Source organism: Coenobita brevimanus, chromosome 44, assembly GCF_032717465.1.
Source record: "Coenobita brevimanus isolate Jiangsu-jjx chromosome 44, ASM3271746v2, whole genome shotgun sequence".
NCBI classification, from domain to species: Eukaryota; Metazoa; Arthropoda; class Malacostraca; order Decapoda; family Coenobitidae; genus Coenobita; species Coenobita brevimanus.
Window position 1 is genome coordinate 21,167,529 of NC_136997.1, and position 21,139 is coordinate 21,188,667.

At 40.1% G+C, this 21,139-nt stretch overlaps 1 protein-coding gene across 1 annotated transcript in view; it reads right to left on the bottom strand.

Moving 5' to 3' along the window:
- Positions 1–21,139, bottom strand: part of LOC145398005 (putative glutamate receptor) — a 414,474-nt gene that overhangs the window by 206,279 nt on the left and 187,056 nt on the right. The window lies entirely within an intron of this gene.

Sequence of the window (21,139 nt, forward strand, 5' to 3'; positions counted from 1 at the left end):
AAGTAAGTAGAGAATGCATACACACAAACACATTCTCTCACACCTTGACAAAGGAAACAAAGGGACTCATCTCGTGCAACAAAAGATAAAGATGGCAGATGGCATCACTAAATGGAGGCTGATGTCACAAGATGGTGGCTGGTGTCACAAGATGGCGGCTGGCATCACTTTCTGAAAAGAAAGTCAAAGAGAACGTCTTCTGTGATTAAGGATGAAAGGTGTGTGTTTGTGTGTGTGTGTGTGTGTGTGTGTGTGTCAGAATTTCATACTTTCTAATTTCTAAGTTAAAGATTTAACGTGGGAGAGAGAGAGAGAGAGAGAGAGAGAGAGAGAGAGAGAGAGAGAGAGAGAGAATTTACTTTGCTTCTTCTTTCGTCTCCGTCATTTCCTTTGCCCTCGCCTGCACCACTACCGTCGACACCGCTGCTCCTGCTTCCGCCTCTGCCTTCGCCTTCGCCTCCGCCTCCTGTTCTCTTTTCTTTCTTCTCTCATTATTTCTTACTTCTCTTTTCTCTTCTTCACTCTTCTCTTCCTTCTCTCTTTTTTTACTTCCCTCTTCTTTCTTCTCTCCGCTCGTTTTTCTTCTCTCTTCTTTCTTCTTTCATCTCTCTTCTCTCCTCTCTTTTTCTTCTTCTCTTCTTTCTTCTTTCATCACTCTTCTTTCTTCCTATTTCTCTCTTCTTTCTTCCTATTTCTCTCTTCTTTCTTCTTTTTTCTCTCCTCCTCCTTTTCTCTTCTTTCTTCCTTCTCTCCTCCTCCTTCTCCCTTCTCTCTTCCTTCTTTCTTGTCTTCTTTCATCTCTCATCTCTGTTCCTTCTTTCTTCTTTCTTCCTTTCCTCTGCTTTCTTCCTTCTTCTCTCTTCTTTCTCCCTTCTTTCTCTTCTTCCTTCTCTTCTGTTTTGTCCTCTGCCCCTGAAAATATTTAAAACTGATGAATAAACAACACATAAAAAAAAGAAAATCATGTTACACAAGGAACATAATTGCATTGCATAAGTCAATATCTATCAATCAATCTATCTATCTATCTACCTATCCATGCAGCTATGTCTGTCCCTTAATTCCGAAAGGGGTGATCACAAACAGTTCTCCATATCACCCTTTCTTCCGCCATTAGGTTGTTCTCCCTCCAACTGACACCCACACACGCATATACCTCTCCACTTCATCCCTCCATCTCATCCTCGGCCTCCCCATTACCCTCTCCCCCTTAAATTACTCACTCACACTCTCCTACCCAATCTCTCTTCCTCCATTGTCTCCACACAATCAGTCCATCTCAAGGTACTTCTAATGCTTTCTATCGCATCCACATCAACACCACAACACTCATTCATTTGTGTGTCTATCTCTCTCCACGTTAACTCGACATGCTCCATATCCACATTAACACCATAACGCTCTCTCTCTCTTTCTCTCTCTCTCTCAAACATAAAACCCTAATTAGCATAAGAAAAGTGTGTGTGGTGTGGCAGTGTTTTTGCGGTGTGTGTGTGTGTGTGTGTGTGTGTGGCAAAGAGTTTGGTGTGGTAGTGTGTGTGGTGTGGTAGTGTGAGTGGTGTGGCAATGTGTGTGGTGTGGCAGTGTGTGTTGTGTGGCAATGTGTGTGGTGTGGCAGTGTGTTTGGTGTTGCAGTGTGTGTGGTGTTGCAGTGTGTGTGGTGTGGCAGTGTGTGTAGTGTGATAGTGTGAGTCTTGAGAATGATTATATAGTAGTCGTAGCCGAGTATATATGAGGAAGTATCTTTAATTCACTTGTAGTCGGTGACAGGAGAAGTTAAAGATGGATACTGGGTCTTGATTGTAGTTTATTATCTTCAAAGGGAAAATTTAAGTTGAACACTGTGTATTACACAGGAGCATATATAAGTTAGATAAGTTCTTGCTGGACCCCTCTTCTCTTCTCTCTTTACAATGTGTCGCCTCTCTAGCTAGCCTCCTTCTGCCTATCTAATTCCTCCTTTATTTTGTAGGAGAGCTTGTGTCACGATTACTGGCCATGTGTGCATATTCATCGATCGGCTGCACTCCCGTTATTTCTCTAATTCTACTATTTGGTATCCTTTCCCACCACTTAACTCCTAATGTTCTTCTAAGTGCTTTATTTTCAAACACCAAGAATTTATTTTCCATAATGTTTGTGAGAAGAAAGTTGGATGTGTTAGCTTTGAGTGAAACGAAGATGTGTGTTAGTGTGTATATAGCATTTCCGGTGCACATCTGGCATTCCTTCACTGTAATCTTGCAAGTACATATCCTTTTCCCACACCTAGCTTGACTATCGTGTTATCTATCATGCTGTCTATCATGAGTTTTATTATGATGATGTAGATTCCCAACATCGCTTGGTCACGCCAGCTGGAGAACCTACGACAGCTTGTATTAGTGACAAGGTGTAATCTATGCGTAATATTGATAATAATATTCTATAGACATAATATTCATTATAATATTGTACTAATCTAATAACATTCTAGAAACATATTACATCGTAAACATACTGTATGTATAATGGAGCAAATGCACTATAGTTAAATTGATTATGAAATATTGTATAACATATTGTAAAATGTGTATGTATAACACACATACATATATGCGAAACTCGTCCAAAGCCAATATTATAGTAAGAGTTATTAATAAATTTGTATTTTATATAGATATAATGATATTGGTATAAGAACTGGATACTTGTATATCATGCAATATTAATTTATGTGTCGTCCCATATTTTTATGCATTTTTTAAATGATTAAATTAATACTACAAAATATTTACACTTTGTTGAGGGGGTCTCACTTGAATGTTCATTATTCCTCCAGTAAATACTGACTCCATGTTTGCAATTCTTGCATGCATTCTGTGCATTCCAAACAGCACATCTGCAAATACAACAGAGAAAATTATAAAGACAGTAGGTGCTGGGTTATACACATAATATGGGTTGAACATACTCAAACTTCAGTTCTTCCCAGGGCTTCATTGTTTCATTGATTAGTTGCATAGTTTCAAACTTTGATGAAGTCAACTTAATGCTTGTACTCATGTTTAAATCCATCTAAGGTAAAGGGTGGAAATATTTGTGTACAGTATATGATTGAGGATTTCATAGTGATTGATGGTAGATAAAGTGGACACGGATGGTGTAAGTACCGCACAGTAGTCTGGTGCTATGTATGATGCTGAAGTATGAGATGGTGGTATATCTGGACAAATTATGTAAACTGATGTGTTGTGCGTGACGTAAAAAAAAACTGTGAATGTCCAATGCACTGATGGTGTATAAGTTTATCTGGAGCAAATGTGAAGCTGCAATGGTGATGAATGTCGTGATTTCTTATGATAGCTATTTCGCAAGGGACTGTTCCAGTAGGCTGAAACGTGAAACTGTACACAGGACAAAGGTGAACAGTATGTAAGGATGTACGGCACTTTCGTTCAATCGTTGATTCATTGGCAAAAGTGACAGTGTCCAGTCTCTTGGAGACCATGATGAGTTTGGTGTCAGTGTCGATGTTGATGATGACCAAGGTGTTTTTATTCTTAGAAGAGAAGGGGTATATTTGATAGACTGTGAACAGGTCGTCAGTTATGAATGGTACATGAACTACTACTGATGTTGGTGTTAGGGTTGCTTCTAAATATGGATAATATAACATGAAATCAGTACCCTGGAACAAAGGCTTCAAACCATGTTTATGTATGCCTTGACTAATTATCTGACGTAGATCATGAACTGGAAGTAGGTCAGTTGTGATCTTGCCATTACCGGCATTTGCAATTCTTTGCATAAGTGCCCTATAACGAACTCTAGTGTTATCTAACTGGAGTATAATTGTGTCAATACGTTCCGTGATGACTGAGAAGTGTTGGAAAAGTGTCATGTTTCCTTCCATGGCACTTATTTTGTCCATACTTTGGTGAGTTATACTTTCTGCCTTTTTTTTAGATTTTTCACGATTGTCTTCATTGCTGTGTTTTGGCCAGCAACGAACTTGTTTTGATATGTTAGTATCTGACCTATTTTATTAAATATGTTGTTTATTTCTTGAAGGTCTACCTCTATAACCAATCCAAAGATGTTCCCCAGAATTGCACCACCCAGGTCAAACAAACCGCGTCTTTGGCGAGTACGTGTGATGTTGTCCGTGTCAATCAATGGCTCCGTTCCATGAGATAGGAGATCTTGGATCATTATGAACATAATTGATTTAGCCTGATCTATCTCCCATTTCACTAACTTCATTATTTCAGTCACTTCCTTTGTATTATGAGCTTCTGAAACATAGACTCCTATCATAATCCAGGGTTCTCTGGTTTGGCAATGCTATCCAAATAAGCAGAAAATTCGTATAAATAATCCAAATATATTTCAGGACTCATGACATCTTTTACGATTGACGTCGTGGCCATTGGAGCTATGAGGCATCCTTCCCGTAGTATATGTTGAAGGTCTAAGTGAGCATATCCTCTTGCTATGTAGAGAAGACCCCATGGTATAAGTCCCTTCATCGTTACCTAACGAAAAAAAAAAAAAAAATCCTAATCCAGTCATGCTGTGATCGATGACAGTGATGATGTGCGTTACGGTTGGCTCACGGAGAACAATAACTAGCTTGTTGTTTCACTTATAAAAGGAGTTTAAATCGATATCTACATCATATAAATACTGTACTGTAGCCTTTTTTGGAACAGTTGCACTTATGTTTGTTTGGTATGCGACCTTAATTTATTTTTGTAATTATTGTTGTCTTCTTGATTGGTTTCATGAGTAATGTTCAGTTTTTCAATGGTGTTCGATGTCGTATAATTGCTGGCATATTCCCTTGGGACCCATTTTAAATGATCAACATGAATATGTTTTTCTATGCCACTTGACAGTGACCTAATTATAACTTTGTTTGCTGTCTTGTTAATTACTCTCTATGGGTCCTCAACTTTCGGGGATAATTTATTGTCTCTTATAAATGATACCATAGACAATGTCTCGACAGGTGATTCTTTCGCCTTTTTATTGAATGGCTCTGACATTTCTTCCTTGGACATCGATATTTTTTATTTTCACTCTCTTCTGTATATCCTGGAATTCACGTAAACAGAGTTTAGGGTAATCATCCTAGTTGTATATGGACAGATATTCACCTTCGAGAATTTCATATGGTAATTTTTGATCTTTTCCATAGATAATGCAATGTGGTGTGTCTCCTGTAGACTTATTTATAGATCCATTAATTGATACTTCTACTCTGGGAATCCAATCATCCCAGCTTGCATAATATTCATGGAGAATGAGTCGTATTACATCCAATACTTTTTTTTTGTTTCTCTAGTAACTCATTGGATGCTGGGTGATAGGCTAAAACGTTGACATTTTTGATATTGTATTGTTCACATATTTCTTGTAAGATATCAGTTAAATTCACCCCCAATATTGCTTGTTAGTACCTTCCAGGTCGTGAAGTGACATATGACATTACCTATTATTGCCATTGCTACTGTTTCTGCTGTCTTATCTTTAACCCCTTAACAGCTGGTCGTCACCTTCGTAAAGCTCAGGAGCAATGGATCATACCGCGGGGCATCACTTTTGCGATTCTGTGTTATTTGGAATTCTCCCGGGCTTTCAAATGGTGGTTTGAATCATCTATCAGTACTGCCGGTGTCCAACAATAGTCAGCACTGCTAATGTCATCTGTACTCCCATCCATTGTTGACAATTTAGCTATTTATCCCCATTCTTGACTCCCCTCCCTACCTCCCTCCATTACCCTCTCCTCTCGCCTGGCCGGCCACGCTGCGCTAAGCAAATCTTCCCCAGAATTTTCCACTGATTTCATCCATTGAAATAAGCCCTATGCCCTATTCTTATACAAAATAATATATACCCCCCAAAAAATATGGTAACTGATAGTGCCATACACCTGGAGTTGGCTAATTATCACCTGGCAACACCCCATGTGCACTTGTTCACTAATTTTTCCTTGTAATTTCCCCTTGAAATATGCCGTATAATCTATTCTCGTAATAAGAATATATATAAGAAAGGAAGGGAGAAGCTTAAGTGATATTTACATTCACCTGGAACTACCTAATTTCCTGCCAATCGTTTCACAGCATATAAATTAGCAGCTGTCACCTCGCTGACGTTCTCAACCTTTGGCGGTCCCATATCCGCCTCGTCATTTAGTTCAGTGTTGTTTCTTGAGATGAAAGCATGTAGCACTCGCGCCTCTCCATTTCTGCCGCTTCTAACGGGCCCTGTGACCTCTACCCCTATTATACCTCGTGTGGGAAGGGATAAAGGACTAAATGACTCTGCTGTGGAGCGTGAATTGGCTAATTTATCCATGATAAAGATGGACAGTGACTACAATCTTTCTGGTGAATCGTCTGATGAGCTAATGGAAGAAATGGTGATAAACTACGAGTGCTTGAGTGCCCCAAGTTCATCCTGGCTCCAAGGGAAAGGAGTCCTTATTTACTGGAAGTGACAGTGTGTAACACAGTGTAAGTAAAATAGAAATGTAAATAATTACTAATATAAGAATATGAGAACAAATACTTGGAGTAATGACAGTCAAAGTTTTGCTCTCTACGCTAGTTTACTGAACGAGAAAGTTGCCTGGAGTGGAAATAAACTACTAATACTGAAGGAAACTTATGGATAAATACTGTATATATATATACAGTATATAAGTGTAATAAAGTAATAGGAATATAAAATAAAGTAATAGGAATATAAAGTGTGAGTGTGTTTATGAATAATAAATGACAGAATACCAGCGGGGAACGAGCGCAAGTGGGAAGCTCGTACGCGCTCGTAAGTTTTATTGCTTTCACAGTGTTTTTTTTTTTTTTCGTATATGGATTTCAAATTACTTGAATATCATAGAATAGTGTTTCTAGTGATAATACCAGGCTGTGGTAATCATATTACGGGGTGTCGGGAAGTGTAAAGTGGAGAATTCGTTACCCAACTTCAGAAGTCTCCACAAGTCCTACGGTACTCGACGAAGGCTCAACAAACATCCCAGGAGAAAGCTGAAGGTATGTGCCATAAGCACATATAATTATGATACTCTAGGACTAATAACTGATTTTTGGCAAATATTTTTAGAGAGTCTGTCGGAGAGCGAATATCCTCGTGGGACACGCAAGGGGTTAATTGGGGCTAAAATTACATAGCGTGAGAAATGATCTGTTGCTACGAATAGGTATTGGTTACTATTGTATGATAACGGTAACTTGAGTAAGTCAACCGCGACAACGTCCCACGGTTGATGTGATACAGGGTAATTACCTATAGGTGCAGGTGTGATCAGGTAGCCTTTGTGTTTTGCACTTGATTCGCATCTGTTTATATGATTGTTTATTTCTTTCCGTAATGATGGCCAGTAGTATAACGGCTGGGCTTGTTTTAATGTCCTCTCTTTTCCAGGATGTCCTGCATGTGGACTATAGTGTATTGTTCGTAATACTTACGGTATCATGTCATTAGGTACATCTAATTGTTCATTATTTCTTCGGCATTTTGGATGTCCTGGGTTGATCCTTTAAAAGGCAGTATTTATTATTGTGAATTTTTCGAGTGGTGTATGTAGCTTTGGTAATTGTATGTCGTCTCCACTTTCTAACCTGTATATAACTTTAGACCACGCTGGATCAAGTCTCTATGCTTTCACGATTTCATCAGGGTTTGGGATGTTTCCTTTGAGATCTAATACCGCGACATGAAATGTCTTCAGGTTCATAGATAATGCATCAGCTACTAAATTCATTTTGTCTTGTATGTAGTAAATATGTCCAATGTAGTTTTCGACTGTAAATATTCATCTTGCTCTCCTCCCAGAGAGGAGTTTTTCTTTGAACATACCCACTAGTGGTTTATGGTTGGTGAATAAGTGAATTTCGTAACCATATACCAAATCTCGAAACCTTTGTAATGCAAAGACCACTGCAAATGCCCCTAAGTCTGTAGTGCAATAATTTTTCTCTGCATCTTTTATTTGTCTGCTGGCAAATGCAATTGGTTGATTCTTTCCTCTCTTATCTTCTTGCATCAGTACAGCCCCTAATCCTTTATCAGATGCGTCTGTGCAAATTTAAATGGTTTTGTGAAATCACGGTGCATTTGTAAGTTTATCTTTTAGTTCATTAAATGCTTGTTTTTGTTCTTCTTCCCATTGGAATATAACATATTTTTTGAGTAGTTGGAATAGAGCAGCGATTCCCAACATGGGGGACACGCCCCCCTGGAGGGCGATTGAGATTGCTAGGGGGGGCGAGGGGTAATCATAAATCAACATAAGACAAATCCATTCAAATGTATACAGGATATTCCCAAAGATATGTATGAATAAGAAACTCTGATAGGAAAACTCCACAACCGCATTTTGAGCAACCATATGTAGTTTTGCCATCTAGCATCTTAAGCATCCATATGGAACAAATAAAAACATCGTTGTTTAGGCGTCAGAGGGGTGGAGGGGGGGGCATCATGAACACACTCCTGACCAAAGGGGGGCACAGTGCTAAAAAGGTTGGGAACCCCAGGAATAGAGGAAAAGCTATATGAGAGAATTGTTGGATAATGACCTATAGTATCCTGCCAGGCCTAAAAATTTTCTAACTTCCTCTATATTATTTGGATCAGGGAAGTCCCTCACTGCTTGTATTTTGTCAGCGGATGTATGGATTCCTTCTGCATTTAGTATGTGATCTAAGAATTTATTTCCTTGAAGCAAAATTTTCATTTAGATAGCTTAATTTTTAAACCAGCATCACCAAGCTTTTGTAGGAATTGGTCTAATTTCTGGAGATGTTTTTTTTTTTGTCATTAGTTGCAATAATTTTATCGTCAAGATAGACGAATATTCCTTTTCCTAGTATTCCAGACAATACATAATTCATCAAGCGTTGAAAAGTGCCCGGTGCTGTCCTCAATCCCATTGGCATTCACTTGTATTGAAAATGTCCTGTATTTGTGGAGAAGGCAGTGTATGTACGTGACTCTTCATCTAATGGTATTTGATAATAGCCGTTAAGCAAATCGATTGTCGAATATACATCATTTTCTGGTCTAATATTATGCAGGACGTCACTTACCAATGGCATGGGAAACCAGTTCTGGGATTGTGTGATTGTTTAGTTTACGGTAATCTACTACCGCACGCATTTCTCCGTTTCGTTTGGACACAAAAAATAATGGGGCATTCCACAGGGTGGCTGATGGCTAAATAATACCAAGTTTTAGTATTTCAACATACTAGTTTGCAAGTGTACGTTGTGATTCTGGGACTCTATAGGCAGGTACAAAATTAAGTTGTGTGTCTGGGTGCACATTAATCTTGTGATTAATCAGGTCAGTACACCCTAAATGTTCTCAAGGTAATGCTACCATTTAGCAATGTTTTTTCAATAAATTTAGCAGATCAATTTCTTCATTAAATTGTCCTGAGTGAATCAAAATTTCTTTTATGATTTCCCCATCCATAGATTTTATCTTGTCATTCCAACGAGAACTATCTCCATTACAGAGGCCGGAAATTTTTCTGTATTAACTATACAAGTCCCCTTTGTCAACTGTACTTCTCCACTCATGTGATTAATTAAGAACACCTGAGTTTGCCCTTCATTATCCACCTGACAATGCGTTTTCTACTGACAGTCCTTTCACCTTACATAATTCCTCTAAGACAAGAACGGTACTGCTCTTTAATTTGTTCTTTATGGTAACTTTCATTTATGAGTTAGGAGGAATAACTATATCATTGGTGAGATGGGTGGGAAAAACTGATGAGTCAGTCCTGTTACCTCGGTCTCTAGTCCTGGAGGCTGTGGGGGGTAGTGTGAGTGGATCTATACACTCGTCTGTTTGTGTGTCTCTGTGTTGGGTTTGAATATTTCCAATTCTTTTTTATTCTCCACTATTGATCAGTGAGAAATCTGATGGTAATTCTTCTATGAATTCATTATTAAAGTCTATTCCATTCATTTTTGGGAGTAAAGTTATTTTCTCTGTTCTCATAGATCTTCAGCCTAGCAACATATTAGATTTTATTGGTAAGTTTTCAACAATATAGAATAATGCAGAAATTGGTGTTATAGTCTCTGTGAAACTGATGTTTAACCGTATCATGCCTTTTACTGTAATTTGTTCGCCATCTACTGCTTATAAGTCTAAATCAGATTCTTCTAGAAAAGTTACTTTCTTCTTATTTCTAAAAATCCTGTCTTATTCTTCTTGTGTTATTAATTTCACTTGAGATCCTGTATCCAAGAACAAGGAAACATTTTGAGCTTCACATACAGATGGTATCAAGATACACTCACTTCCCAAAATGCCTCCAATGTGAATTTTAGATTTGATTTTCCCTACGATTGGTCGTTTTTTCCGGGGGTTGTCCTTCCCCCGATTTGAATATGGAAATTAGTTTTTCTACTGTCTTACAACTAGATGTCCACTGACCTTGGGCCTTGTGATATCTACAACATGATTTCTTCTTTTGTTTTGATAAAGCATTCATTCTTTGTGTGTCCTGGGTTTGATATGAATGGTAAAGTAGGGAATGTGAAGGTGGATGGAATAGTTGGTGAGTGCGATGTGCCTGATGAGATAGATGAGAATGGCAGTGCGTTAGTGGACATTTGTGCTGGGAAGGGGGTTGGTGATAGCCAATACCCTCTTCAGGCACAAAATGATCCACAGGAATACATGGCGAGTGATGAGAAGGGTAGATGGTGAACTGAATGAAAGGAAGGCAATGATTGATTATGTGTGTGTGGATGAAAGGATGCGAAAATGTGTAATGGATGCAAGAGCTTATAGAGGTTGGGGGATTGGACTTTCTGACCAATACTTGGTGGTGGCCAGAATCAAGATCCAAAGAAGGAGAAATAGAAGAAGGGAAGGACGGGAAGAAGGAGTATTTGTAAGGAGAGTGGAAAGGTTACAAGAGGATGAGAAAAAGGTATAGTATAAGAGAGAAGTGGAGGAACGATTGGGCAAATATGAATTGGAGCAGATGGGGGACGTGGAAGGTGGGTGCAGGATATTTACGGAAGAAATAAGTGCAGCATGTGATGTGGTGTGTGGGATGAAGAGAAGACGGAGGGGGCTGCAAGGAACAGCGTGGTGGAATGAAGAGGTGAGAGGCTGTGGCACAAAAGAAGAAAGCATACAATGAATGGTTGAGAAATAGGTGCATGGAAGAAGTTGAGAGGCGGAAGAGGGAGTTATATGTAGAAAGAAAGAGAGAGATGAAAAGATTAGTAAGAGAGAGTAAGAAGAGAGTGGATGAGGAATCTGGAAGGAATTTGAGTGTAAAGTGGAGGGACTGTAAGAAAATGTTCTGGAAAGAGGTGAAAAGAGTAAGACAGGGTGGAAGTAAAGTTAGCAGGGGAGTGAAAGATAAAAATGGTAGATTACTAGTGGAGAAGGGGGAATAAGTGAGCAGATGGAGAGAACATTTTAAGGAATTGCTGAATGTAAAGGATGGAAGTAATGAGAGTATAAGTGACTGGGGTATGGCTGGGAGAAGGAGGGAGGTGAGAAGACAAGAAGAAATCAGTAGGATAGAAGTTGTGGAAGCAATGAAGAAAGTTAAATTGGGGAAAGCCCCAGGAATTGATGGAGTGTGTGGTGAAATGCTGAAGCATGGGGGAGAGATAGTAGTAGAATGGATGTGGAAAATGTGCAGATTGACCTGGGAGGAAGGTCGAGACCCGGAGGATTGGAAGTCAGGTATAATTATTCCCTTGTACAAAGGAGAAGGGGAAAAAGAAGTGTGTCGTAATCATAGTGGCATCTGTCTTCTTAGTATAATAGGAAAAGCGTATGGTAGGATACTTATTGACAGAGTTAAAGAAAGAACAGAGGAATTAGTTGGAGAAGAACATGGAGGCTTTAGGAAGGGAAGAGGTTGTGTAGATCAGATATTCATTCTTAGACCTTTAGTGGAAAAGTTTCTAGAGAAGGGAAAGAAGTTATATGCAGCTTTCATGGATTTGGAGAAAGCATATGACAGGGTGGATAGACAAGGATTGTGGAAAGTATTAAGAATATATGGAGTAGATGGGAAGTTGTTGAATGCTGTGAAGAGTATGTATGAGGATGCTAAGGCTGCAGTGCGTGTGGATGGTGAACTGAGTGAATTTTTCTCTTTGAAAGTTGGGTTGAAACAGGGATGTGTCATGTTTCCATGGTTGTTCAATCTGTACATGGATGGGGTAATAAAAGAGGTACAATGTAGGGTGGTGGATGTTGGAGTGGCCCTGGTGAGAAAGAGTAGTGTTTGGAAACTCCCTGTACTGTTGTTTGCAGATGATACTGTGTTGTTGAGTGAAGAAAAAGGAGAGCTCCAAGGCTTGGTGGATGAGTTTGGGAGAGTGTGTAAGAAACGGAAGCTAAAGGTGAATGTAGGGAAGAGTAAAGTGATGGTCTTTGAGAGAGGTGAGGTCAGTGAATGTACAGCGAGGTTGGATGGTGAGGAATTGGAAAATGTGAGTACATTTAAGTACTTGGGTAGTGTGATGAGTAAGGATGGTGGTTTGAAGGGTGAAGTGCTTGAAAGGGTACAGCAGGGAAGAAAGGTTGCTGGTTCCTTGCAAGCAGTGATAAAAAGCAGGGAAGTGAGCATGGAAGTGAAAAAGTTACTATATGACAGAACAGTACTGTGATACCTTCTCTAACGTATGGAAGTGAATCTTGGACGTTGCTGGAAGGACACAAGTCAAGAGTGAGAGCAGTGGAAATGAGTTACTAAGAGAAGCCTGTGGAGTCATATGGAGAGACAGGCTTACAAATGAGGATACAAAGGAGTATAGTGGTGCGGATGTGGATGTGATAGGAAGCGTTAGGAGAAGTACACTGAGGTGGTTTGGCCATGTGGAGAGGATGGAGGGTGAAAGACTGACGAAGAGAATGTATGTGAGTGAGGTGGAAGGGGGAAGAGGGAGGGGGAGGCCGAGGATGAGATGGAGGGATGGGGTGGAGAGATATATGAGAGAGGGGGGTGTGAGTTGGGAGCAGGGCAGTGAAATGGCGGGAGACAGGGCAACATGGAGGCGATTTGTTTGTGGCCACCCCGAACGGGATTGAGCCGCCTGGCAATAGATAGATAGACAGATAGGATGGCAGCATCCAGTTACATGGCAGCTGTGTAAAGTAAAATTATTAAATGCATCTATGTGACTATCCACAGTGAAATTTATATTACTCAGGTCTTCCACATTTAACTTATTCCAATTCACAAATGCCTGTTTTTCCTCATGAGTTGCTTTTACATTTTTTTTTTCCTTCTGGTGCGTTGACAAACAGAAATTCTAGTACTACCTCTATGGGTAGGTGGTCTGAACCATTCATATGGTTTAAAATATTAACATCTCTTACTGTAATATCATTATGGACTTTTTCTATATAATGGTCTAACCACTTACTAGCAGTAGTGCCATAACCTGTGAATGTAACTGAGTCCTGATCTAAGGTATCAACATCAAAGCATTCAAGAGAGTTCCTGGTCATAAAATTATTTTATTTTCTCCATGCACTACCATAAAAAGGCTCTTCATTAAAATCACCAATAAAATATTGAGTCATAGTTAAAATCATTGATGAAATTCTGTAAAACCGCTAATGACTCCATATACTTTAGTGAACAGATTTGCCAGAGATCACTATTCAAGTAAACTTTTACAAATACAATATCTTTACTACATATATTAATGTTAAATAACAATGTTTTTCTCAAGACAAATATTTTGAACTTTAAAGAATGAATCTTTCTTCCACAATATTGCCATTCCTCCTCCTGGCCCACCTGTCATAGCAGTTAGGACTTTATCTGAATAAGTTGCTCCAACCCCAGCACAGTTATAATGTTCATCAATATAATCAAGAATTCCAAGTTTATCTTCTAGAGCAAAAGTTTCTTGTAAAAATATTATATCATACAAAGAAGCTGTTAAGTCCCTAATCAAGTTTATATTTTTCTTTAGTGAGCAACAGTTAAAAGAACAAATTTTAAGTAGACTGACAGTCATTATGAACATTTGACACAATTACTTCTTGAAAAAAAAATCACTAAAACAAGTATATGGAATAAAAAAAAGTTACAATGTCTTAGTAGTAAAAAGATCACAAAGAAGCAAATAAAAAAGATGGTAATGATAAAAAAATCAAAGAATAAAAAGATGGTAATGATTGAAAAATAATAATAAAATATCAACTTCAGTAAATAAAACTGATGTAAAATAGAAATATAAAGGAATACATGTTAAAAAAAAATCACTGATCACAGATTAAAAAAAAAAAAAGATAAAAATAACAACAATGACAGTAATAAAACAAAATGGAAGCAGTAAATAAGACAACAAATTAAAAGCTTATGTGTTCAGTCCAATAAAATCGCTTATGCCACAAAGAAAAATTAGTTAATATCACCAGCAATAGTCTTAACGTTTTTCCTCTCAGTTCTGTTATAAAACTTAACTATAATAATAATGATGATAATAATAATAATAATAATAATAATAATAATAATAATAATGATCAACCAGAGTTGTATTAATAATAGTAGTAGTAGTAGTAGTAGTAGTAGTCGTAGCAGTAGTAGTAGTAGTAGTAGTCATTGCAATAGCAGTAGTAGTAGTAGTAGTAGTAGTAGTAGTAGTAGTAGTAGTAGTAGTAGCAGTAGTAGTAGTAGTAGTAGTAGTAGTAGCAGTAGTAATAGTAGCAGTAGTAATAGTAGCAGTAGTAGTAGTAGTAGCAGTAGTAGTAGTAGCAGTAGTAGTAGTAGTAGTAGTAGTAGTAGTAGTAGTAGTAGTAGTAGTAGTAGCAGTAGTAGTAGTAGTAGTAGTAGCAACATGAAATAAGCAGCAAAAGGACGAAAGTCTGTCCCAAGTCGGAGCAAAAATGGCCTAGTCACGATGAATTTCTATGGGGAGGATGTTGAGCCGTAGTGTGGTCCTATTTTGCCACTGAGCTACGAAAAATTAGCTGCAAAGCAACGGAAATCTTTGCCAGGTTAGTGTGAATGAACTATAGAATCCGAGCGAAATACTTTTTAGTTGGCTCTCGCTACTACCAAAGGAATTGATTCAGCTTTAGAGAGGCAACATTTATTAATACATTATGTAGTCTCTTATAAATCACTACGGTAGGCATTAATTATGGTAAAACAAAACCCCAACTCAGTGGATTTAAAATCATCGTTCATATACTGTGAAAACCGCAGCAATTATCATTATGGCGTCTGTCTCTAGGCCCAGCTGGCATATAAACTACACACACAGTATACCTTAAAAAAAAAAAAAAAAAAGAGCCATCTTAAAATAAACTATATCCTAGCATAAAGCATGAAAAAAATACCACAAACAATGGCAGAGGAAAAGGTCATAACAGTGGAAATAATAATAATCTCACCTCTGGTTGCCACCACCGTGTCTTCCCCCTCCCACGTCGGTCGGCCAAATGAGAAAATCGAGAAGATTCAGGGGTTCAGAGGATCCGAAGCAGGAGGATGAGCATTGCCGTCGAGGGTTCGAACACCTGATAACTCGTTCACTGGGATGCCTCCTTTCTATAGTATTTTTATAGACATTCAGGTTATATTATACATATTAAGTGAGATACTTCAGACTAGAGGGGTTACTTGTAGCTTTCATTAACTTCAACAATAGAAAGGGCGTTAATAAGTTGAATAATTGCGTTTGAATAGTGAACTTTGCGACGAAAGGTTCAAACAGATGATATTTACACCTTTTCAATGCTTATTGCTATTGCTATATAAAGATAGCTTATTTATACATATTAGGAGAGGTATTTGGAACTAGAAGGGTTAGATATGGCCTTCATTAACCCCTTCAATACAAGAGGCCTGAAATAATTTGAATTAAAGCGTCTGAAGGATTAACTAAGTGAAAGGGATTTGAATATTCAAAATTAACTCTCGAGGTGGTGTCACCTATGGTTTCTTATTCCAGGTAACACCAGTCGACTTTATTCAGCTTCGAGTGAGTCAGAGAAGTCAGAGAACTTAACTATTGTCATTATTAACCTTATCGCCGTGACAAGTCTAGCATTTTGTACCAACTGATGCCAAGCATCAAGAGGATTCGAAGCAGAATCATGAATTCAGCGATTGAGAGTTCGAGCAGCCGAACTTCATTGCGACGCCATCTTCCTATATTTTACTTTCGTCTTGCTAAATTCTACTCTTGCTGTTTTCAGATAATTCATATAGATCAGGAGTTATATTTCCAACCATAGAAACGCACATTCCTACCCAGATCACTTATCCCTACAAAAGAATTCTGAATCGCCCATATAAACTGATAATGTTGCGTAGCTCACTTTCGTATATTTGACTTACCTATACATTCTGATAATATTGCATAGGTCGCTTTTCCACCCTTTTCACTGATCCGCCAAAGAAACGGATGTATTTGCTTAGGTCACCTTCCTTTACATAGAATTCTGAACCACCCAGAGAGATGTCGTTGCCTGGGTCTCTTTTCCATACTTTAGAATTGTGACCGTGGAGACTTTGGTTTCGTATCGTATCATATTGTTTAAAAACGCTCCAAAGTGCAGGCGTCGACCTTAGTCACCTAATGGTGGCTTTCCATGCTGCTCGATCTCTGGAAGCCTCCCGATTCAGCACTTTATCCCTGATGTTGCACTCTGTGATCTCGTCTCAGCTCTTTTTTGTTCTGCATGAATTTGAATGTTGGTATGCTTTGATGTTCAAATTTCATTTTGCTTGATTAAAATTATACTGACTGGATTATGTTACTGAGGCACTGTTAGCATTAGCTCATACACCTACGTTACACCATGGACCTTCACAAAATACGTGTCGCCTACACACTTAACCCAGCTCATTGGGGTAGTGTTGTTCCAGATAATTACCCTATGTTTGGCTATAAATGGATAAATAGAGGTGATAAAAAAATGAGAGTACTGTCAAGTGTGGAGGAGGAAAATTTTACTTTTTCCTAGAAGTACTGGAGTAATATAGAGATGTGTCCTTGTTCACACGCTTTTCAGCGCGTGCATGGACTGGGTAGGCTACTTGACCGGGCTGTGAGTCGAAGTCATTGTGGAGTAGGCCTATCAAATGGCAGTTTCAGGGTTAATGACCTTAACTTTTCTGATGATGTAGTTATCCCAGCGGAGTCACTGGAGATACAACTGAGTGCCCTCTCGGAGTTTCATGAAAATATGAGGCCAATGGGATTGAAGGTCTCTTGGGTCAGGATCAGGGTCCAGGCATTTGGTGGTTTGTTGGATGACGTAGTTCAGTCTGTCCAAGCATGTGGTGAGAATGTGGAAGTTCTGCAAAGATTCACTTATCTTGGTAGTGGGGTAAATAACAACAGTTGAGTCCTTTGGTGTAAGTGCCTTTGCAGGATCATGGGATATCGCTGGTACTACTTCTGGGTACGTAATGAGCGACTACTCCGTGAGACTGCTTCGTGGTCTATAACCCACATAATATGTCAGCACCAACTCCAGTTATATGGACACGTGGTCCGTTTTGCTGAGGTTGACCCTGCCCACACAGTGATCTCTGAAAGAGTTATCCAAGGGTGGACGAGACCAAGGGGAAGGCCACACACCTCATCGCTGGAGCAGGGGAAAGGGTCACTGCCTGGAGGATAACACAAAGGGAACCTCGTGGATGGAGTCAGAGGGTGAGTGAGGCTGTGTGCCCACCTTCTCCCTCCTTTGGTGATGAAAATGATGATGAAATAAAGGGGAGGGTGAGGTCCGGTATTTTGGCTCGATGTTATAGTTCACCACCACAGTGCACAGACTTTTACATTTTCTTTGAATGTATTATTAGAGAAAACGATTCTCGAGGCCTAATGGCCCCATTTAAATGTCTTTTTCGTAAGGCGCCTGGTGGTTTAGTGGGTAATTGCTTGCTCTAATCGGATTGAGCTAGTGAACGTTTATATCCAAGGGGTGGTTGGGGTTATTGCTCACGTAATGCCACACAGGGATGAGTGAGACTGGTCACTCTCATCTTAAATGTCAGGACCAACTTGCCTAGCCCCAGGCTCCGACGCTCCTCATGGGGCAACGTAGGATTGGGTGATGATGATGGATGGTAAATGTCTTATTCTTCGCTGCCCCAGGTCTGCCAGAGTAGTCAACATGCTCCTTGAATTCAGTCTGTGTCCCATCACCGATCACATTCACATGCATGGAGTCTGTTTTGCCACAGTGTCTGGCCACATTTCCGTCTCCTGCTTCAACGTTTTCCTCCCGACTGGTTGACATTCTCTCACATTCCACTCATCTAGATCAGATCCGGCATACTCCAGTGCCAGGCCTGGGATCCAGGCTTAAAAGAATTTGTTCGGCTCTCACCTGTCCTCTCCAGCTTTCTGGCCATGATCCCTCAAGTATCCATGTTGATCTTGTTATTCCCATCACTACTGACCCTTTGCCCCCTGCCTGGACACGTGTGACTCCTGCTGTGCACTGCACATCTTCCGCCACTGCTTCTGACCGTTTACCAATCCTATTCACGTCTACATTGGCGGTACTGTCCTCGCTAACGCCCGGTCGGGAGCTGCTTGCATAACCTTTACTAACGCTGCTTTCCCCGTCTTCTCCACCTCCCACCGCCTTTCCAACTGGGCCAGAATACCCAGTGAGAACTATCTGCTATACAGTCTGCCCTTGACTTCCTTCTCTCTTATTACCTACCATGTCTCATCAGTGATTCCCAAGCTGCCCCTGTTCTAATTCGCAACCCCCCCTCCACGGCCCCCCTCCTCTCTCTTTCATATCACTCAACTCCTGCCTCCACCAGGCTCATGATCTTGGTCTCAAGGTTTCATTTATTTGGATCTCACCCCATGTTGGTCACATTCGCCACAATCAGGCAGATCACCTGCCTTGAGCTTCCTGCAACCTCCCCCTAGCTGCCATCTGCCTCCCTGTGCCCACGACAATTGTCCAGGGAATCCTTCTCAAGGCATCAAGGGAGGACCTAGCCCTATGCACCGATGCTGAACGTCCCACTAATGTCACCATCCAGCACTATGACACCCACCGTGGTGTGAGGCACACCTATGAAATGCACCCCATCCTTACTAGCCATTCTGATGTGATCGCCGCCCACATTCGCCTGGGATATCGTTCCTCAGGGGAAATCACCGGACGACCGACTGCCAACAGGCCATGTAAACTCTGCCGCAATCCTATCGATGAAGCATTATCCCATCATATCGTTAACTGCCCAGTTATTGCCCCCTTCAGGCCCCTGGACTCTTGCTTTCTGCTTTGTGTCCTTCCTTCATCACACATCTTGATGTACAAAAAGACATTCTCACCCTTCACCCCGACTTCCTTTCATTGTAATACCCTGGCACTAGGACAGTAATGGGACATTTCGGTATATCTACGTATACTGTATATATATATATATATATATATATATATATATATATATATATATATATATATATATATATATATATATATATATATATATATATTGCCAGACGTCTCAATCCCGTTTGGGGTGGCCACAAAAAAATCGCCTCCAAGTCGCCCTGTCCCCCGTCATTTCACTGCCCTGCTCCCAACTCACACACTTCTCTCTCATATACCTCTCCACCCCATCCCTCCATCTCATCCTCGGCCTCCCCCTTCCTCCATCTCATCCTCGGCCTCCCCCTCCCTCCATCTCATCCTCGGCCTCCCCCTCCCTCTTCCTCCCTCCACTTCACTCACACTCTTTTCGTCAGTCTCTCACCCTCCATCCTCTCCACATGGCCAAACCACCTCAGTGTGTTCCTCATAACGCTTCCTATCACATCCACATCCACACCACTACGCTCCTTTATATCCTCATTCGTCAACCTGTCTCTCCATGTGACTCAGCAGGCTCCTCTAAAATAACTAATTTCCACTGCTCTCACTCTTGACTTATGTCCTTCCAATAACGTCCAAGCTTCATTTCCATACGTTAGAGTTGGTATCACAATACTGGCATGTAGTAACTTTTTCACTTCCATGCTCACTTCCCTGTTTCTTATCACTGCTTTCAAAGAACCAGCAACCTTTCTTCCCTGCTGTATCCTTTCAAGCACTTCACCCTCCAAACCTCCATCCTTACTCATCACACTACCCAGGTACTTAAACGTACTCAGATTTTTCAATTCCTCACCATCCAAACTAGCTGTACATTCACTGACTTCACCTCTCTCAGAGACCATCACTTTACTCATCCCTACATTCACCTTTAATTTCCGTTTCTTACACACTCTCCCAAACTCATCCACTAACCCTTGCAGCTCTCCTTCGTCTACACTCAACAACACAGTATCATCTGCAGACAACAGTTCAGGGAGTTTCCAAACACTCTCCTCTCTCACCAGGGCCACTCCAACATCCACTACCCTACCTTGTACCTCTTTTATTACCCCATCCATGTACAGATTGAACAACCATGGAGACATGACACATCCCTGTTTCAACCCAACCTTCAAAGAGAAAAATTTACTTAGTTCACCATCCACACGCACTGCAGCCTTAGCACCCTCATACATACTCTTCACAGCATTCAACAACTTCCCATCTTCTCCATATATTCTTACTTTCCACAATACTTGTCTATCCACCCTGTCAATGATTTCTCCAAATCCATGGAAGCAACATGGTTAGGTTTTATATATATATATATATATATATATATATATATATATATATATATATATATATATATATATATATATATATATATGTATATATATATCCCATTGGATCCCAGGGGTGCTGGGCGAGGCATTGCACTGGGAGGGGACTAAGCGTACCGCCCTCCGGCTCATAGTCGCGAAGCTCATAGGTCCCTACCTGGGGGTTCCCTACTTTATAAAGACTTGAAAAATCCCAGTTCTGTCCAATACTCCGGACACTGGGCTCCAATGGGTTAAATGTGTGTGTGTGTGTGTGTGTGTGTGTGTGTGTGTGTGTGTGTGTGTGTGTGTACTGTACATGCATGTATATGTATATCGGTGTGTATATGTATTTACAGTATATATGTACAGGGTTGCCAGGTGTTGCAGTACTCATGTGGCATCTATGAGTGTGATTTATAGCACTTTCTGGGAAACTAGTTTTG